Source organism: Schistocerca gregaria, unplaced genomic scaffold (genome assembly GCF_023897955.1).
Source record: "Schistocerca gregaria isolate iqSchGreg1 unplaced genomic scaffold, iqSchGreg1.2 ptg000294l, whole genome shotgun sequence".
NCBI lineage: Eukaryota > Metazoa > Arthropoda > Insecta > Orthoptera > Acrididae > Schistocerca > Schistocerca gregaria.
The window spans coordinates 632,511-638,047 of NW_026061782.1; positions in this window are offsets into that span (position 1 = coordinate 632,511).

Consider the following 5,537-nt stretch of genomic DNA (forward strand, 5'->3'; position numbering starts at 1 on the left):
CATCGTTACTCCTCCCAGGTGTTATTCGAGATTTCTTAATCCAACCCCAATAACGAGGCATTGGCTACGTTAAGAGTGTCATAGTTACTCGTCCCAATTGCTCACCCAGTCTGCCATTTTTTCTTACTGCGGCCAGTCTGCCAGAAGCGATATGTCAATAGTAGTGTATCATAAAAGAGTCATCATTACTTCTCATAAAGGTTATTCGAGATTTCTTAATCCAAAACCCTAGTAACGAGGCATTTGTTACCTCAAGAGAGTCACCAAGACTCCCATTTTTTCATACTGTATCCAGTTTGCCAGAAGCGATATGTCACTAGTTGTGTATCATAAAAAAGTCGTGATTTCTCCTCCCAGAGGTTATTCGAGATTTCTTAATCCAAATCCCTAGTAACTTGGCATTGGCTACCTTAAGAGAGTCATAGTTACTTGTCCCAATTGCTCACCCAGTCTGCCATTTTTTCTTACTGCGGCGTCTGCCAGAAGCGATATGTCAGTAGTAGTGTATCATAAAAGAGTCATCGTTACTTCTCCCAAAGGTTATTCGAGATTTCTTAATCCAAAACCCTAGTAACGAGGCATTGGTTACCTCAAGAGGGTCACCAAGTCTCCCATTTTTTCATACTGTGGCCAGTTTGCCAGAAGCGATATGTCACTAGTTGTGTATCATAAAAGACTCATCGTTACATCCCCCTGGGGTTATTAAACATTTCTTAATCCAAACCACTAGTAAAGAGGCATTGGCTATCTCAAGAGAATCGTAGTTACTCGTCCCAATTGCTCACCAAGTCTCCCATTTTTCATACTGTGGCCAGTTTGCCAGAAGCGATATGTCACTAGTTGTGTATCATAAAAGAGTCATGATTACTCCTCCCAGAGGTTATTCGAGATTTCTTAATCCAAAGCACTAGTAACGAGTTATTGGCTACCTCAAGAGTGTCATAGATACTTGTCCCAATTGCTCACCCAGTCTGCCATTTTTTCTTACTGCGGCCAGTCTGCCAGAGGCGATATGTGACTAGTTGTGTATCATAAAGGATTTAGCGTTACACCTCCCACTGTTTATTCGAGATTTCTTAAACCAAACCACTAGTAACGAGGCATTGGCTACCTCAAGAGAGTCATAGTTACTCGTCCCAATTGCTCACCCAGTCTGGCATTTTTTCCTACTGCGGCCAGTCTGCCAGAATCGATATGACACTCGTTGTGTATCTTAAGAGAGTCATCGTGACTCCTTCCATTGGTTACTGGTATTCTCTGATTCAATACTACTCGTGACGAAGCATTGGCTATTATAATAGTGCCGTAGTTCTTCCTCCCAGGTGCTCACAGTTTACTACTTTTTGTGAACTTGTCCAGTCTGCCAGAATCGACATATCATTAGTTATGTATCATAAAAGAGTCATCGTTACTCCTCCATAGTGTTATTCGAAATATCTTAATCCAAACACCTAGTAACGAAGCATTCGGTAACTTAAGAGTGTCATAGTTTCTCGTCCCAATTGCTCACCCAGTCTCCCATTTCTTCTTACTGCGGCCAGTTTGCCAGCAGCGGTATGTCACTAGTTGTGTATCATAAAAGAGACATCGTAACTCCTCCCAGAGGTTATACGAGATTTCTTAATCCAAATCCCTAGTAACAAGACATTGGTATCCTTAAGAGAGTCATAGTTACTCGTCTCAATTGCTCACCCAGTCTGGTATTTTTCCTTACTGCAGCGTCTGCCAGAAGCGATATGTCAATAGTAGTGTATCATAAAAGAGTCATCGTTACTTCTCCCAAAGGTTATTCGAGATTTCTTAATCCAAAACCCTAGTAACGAGGCATTGGTTACCTCAAGAGAGTCACCAAGTCTCCTATTTTTTCATACTGTGGCGAGTTTGCCAGAAGCGATATGTCACTAGTTGTATATCATAAAAGAGTCATCGTTACTCCTCCCAGGGGTTATTCGAGATTTCTTCATCCAACCCCAATAAGGACGCATTGGCTACGTTAAGAGACTCATAGTTACTCGTCCCAATTGCTCACCCATTCTGCCATTTTTTCTTACTGCGGCGTCTGCCAGAAGCGATATGTCAATAGTAGCGTATCATAAAAGAGTCATCGTTACTTCTCCCAAAGGTTATTCGAGATTTCTTAATACAATACCCTAGTAACGAGGCATTGGTTACCTCAAGAGAGTCACCAAGTCTCCCACTTTTTCATACTGTATGCAGTTTGCCAGAAGCGATACGTCACTAGTTATGTATCATAAAAAGAACATGATTACTCCTCCCAGAGGTTATTCGAGATTTCTTAATCCTAATCCCTAGTAACATGGCATTGGCTACCTTAAGAGAGTCATAGTTACGTGTCCCAATTGCTCACACAGTCTGCCATTTTTTCTTACTGTGGCGTCTGCCAGAAGTGATATGTCACTAGTTGTGTATCGTAAAAGAGTCATCGTTACTCCTCCCAGGGGTTATTCGAGATTTATTAATCCAACACCAATAACGAGGCATTGGCTACGTTCAGAGGGTCATAGTTACTCGTCCCAATTGCTCACCCATTTCGCCATTTTTTCCTACTGCGGCGTCTGCCAGAAGCGATAATGTCAATAGTAGTGTATCATACACAAGTTATCCTTACTTCTCCCAAAGGTTATTCGAGATTTCTTAATCCAAAACCCTAGTATCGAGGCATTGGTTACCTTAAAAGAGTCATAGTTAATCGTCCCAATTGCTCACCCAGTCTGCCATCTTTTCTTACTGCGGCCAGTCTGACAGAAGTGATATGTCAATAGTAATGAAACATAAAAGAGTCATCGTTACTTCCCCCTGGGGTTATTCGAGATTTCTTAATCCAAACCACTAGTAACGATGCATTGGTTACCTCAAGAGGGTCACCAAGTCTCCCATTTTTTCATACTGTGGCCAGTTTGCCAGAAGCGATATGTCACTAGTTGTATATCATAAAACAGTCATCGTTACTCCTCCCAGGGGTTATTCGAGATTACTTCATCCAACTCCAATAACGAGGCATTGGCTACATTAAGAGAGTCATAGTTACTCGTCCCAATTGCTCACCCAGTCTGCCATTTTTTCTTACTGCGGCGTCTGCCAGAAGAGATATGTCAATAGTAGTGTATCATAAAAGAGTCATCATTACTTCTCATAAAGGTTATTCGAGATTTCTTAATCCAAAACCCTAGTAACGAGGCATTTGTTACCTCAAGAGAGTCACCAAGACTCCCATTTTTTCATACTGTATCCAGTTTGCCAGAAGCGATATGTCACTAGTTGTGTATCATAAAAAAGTCGTGATTTCTCCTCCCAGAGGTTATTCGAGATTTCTTAATCCAAATCCCTAGTAACTTGGCATTGGCTACCTTAAGAGAGTCATAGTTACTTGTCTCAATTCCTCACCCAGTCTGCCATTTTTTCTAACTGCGGCGTCTGCCAGAAGCGATATGTCAGTAGTAGTGTATCATAAAAGAGTCATCGTTACTTCTCCCAAAGGTTATTCGAGATTTCTTAATCCAAAACCCTAGTAACGAGGCATTGGTTACCTCAAGAGGGTCACCAAGTCTCCCATTTTTTCATACTGTGGCCAGTTTGCCAGAAGCGATATGTCACTAGTTGTATATCATAAAAGACTCATCGTTACTCCTCCCAGGTGTTATTCGAGATTTCTTAATCCAACCCCAATAACGAGGCATTGGCTACGTTAAGAGAGTCATAGTTACTCGTCCCAATTGCTCACCCAATCTGCCATTTTTTCTTACTGCGGCCAGTCTGCCAGAAGCGATATGTCAATAGTAGTGTATCATAAAAGAGTCGTCGTTACTTCCCCCTGGGGTTATTCGAGATTTCTTAATCCAAACCACTAGTAACGAGACATTTATTACCTCAAGAGAGTCATAGTTATTCGTCCCAGTTGCTCACCAAGTATCACATTTTTTCATACTGTGGCCAGTTTGCCAGAAGCGATATGTCACTAGTTGTGTATCATAAAAGACTCATCGTTACATCCTCCTGGGGTTATTAAACATTTCTTAATCCAAACCACTAGTAAAGAGGCATTGGCTATCTCAAGAGATTCGTAGTTACTCGTCCCAATTGCTCACCAAGTCTCCCATTTTTCATACTGTGGCCAGTTTGCCAGAAGCGATATGTCACTAGTTGTGTATCATAAAAGAGTCATGATTACTCCTCCCAGAGGTTATTCGAGATTTCTTAATCCAAACCACTAGTAACGAGTTATTGGCTACCTCAAGAGTGTCATAGATACTTGTCCCAATTGCACACCCAGTCTGCCATTTTTTCTTACTGCGGCCAGTCTGCCAGAGGCGATATGTCACTAGTTGTGTATCATAAAAGAGTCAGCGTTACACCTCCCACTGTTTATTCGAGACTTCTTAAACCAAACCACTAGTAACGAGGCATTGGCTACCTCAAGAGAGTCATAGTTACTCGTCCCAATTGCTCACCCAGTCTGGCATTTTTTCCTACTGCGGCCAGTCTGCCAGAATCGATATGACACTCGTTGTGTATCTTAAGAGAGTCTACGTGACTCCTTCCATAGGTTACTGGTATTATCTGATTCAATACTACTCGTGACGAAGCATTGGCTATTTTAATAATGCCGTAGTTCTTCCTCCCAGGTGCTCACAGTTTACTACTTTTTGTGAACTTGTCCAGTCTGCCAGAATCGACATATCATTAGTTATGTATCATAAAGGAGTCATCGTTACTCCTCCATAGGGTTATTCGAAATTTCTTAATCCAAACACCTAGTAACGAAGCATTCGCTAACTTAAGAGTGTCATAGTTACTCGTCCCAATTGCTCACCCACTCTCCCATTTCTTCTTACTGCGGCCAGTTTGCCAGCAGCGGTATGTCACTACTTGTGTATCATAAAAGAGACATCGTAACTCCTCCCAGAGGTTTTACGAGATTTCTTAATCCAAATCCCTAGTAACAAGACATTGGTAACATTAAGAGAGTCATAGTTACTCGTCTCAATTGCTCACCCAGTCTGGTATTTTTCCTTACTGCAGCGTCTGCCAGAAGCGATATGTCAATAGTAGTGTATCATAAAAGAGTCATCGTTACTTCTCCCAAAGGTTATTCGAGATTTCTTAATCCAAAATCCTAGTAATGAGGCAGTGGTTACCTCAAGAGAGTCACCAAGTCTCCTATTTTTTCAAACTGTGGCGAGTTTGCCAGAAGCGATATGTCATTAGTTGTATATCATAAAAGAGTCATCGTTACTCCTCCCAGGGGTTATTCGAGATTTCTTCATCCAACCCCAATAAGGATGCATTGGCTACGTTAAGAGACTCATAGTTACTCGTCCCAATTGCTCACCCATTCTGCCATTTTTTCTTACTGCGGCGTCTGCCAGAAGCGATATGTCAATAGTAGCGTATCATAAAAGAGTCATCGTTACTTCTCCCAAAGGTTATTCGAGATGCCTTAATACAATACCCTAGTAACGAGGCATTGGTTACCTCAAGAGAGTCACCAAGTCTCCCATTTTTTCATACTGTATGCA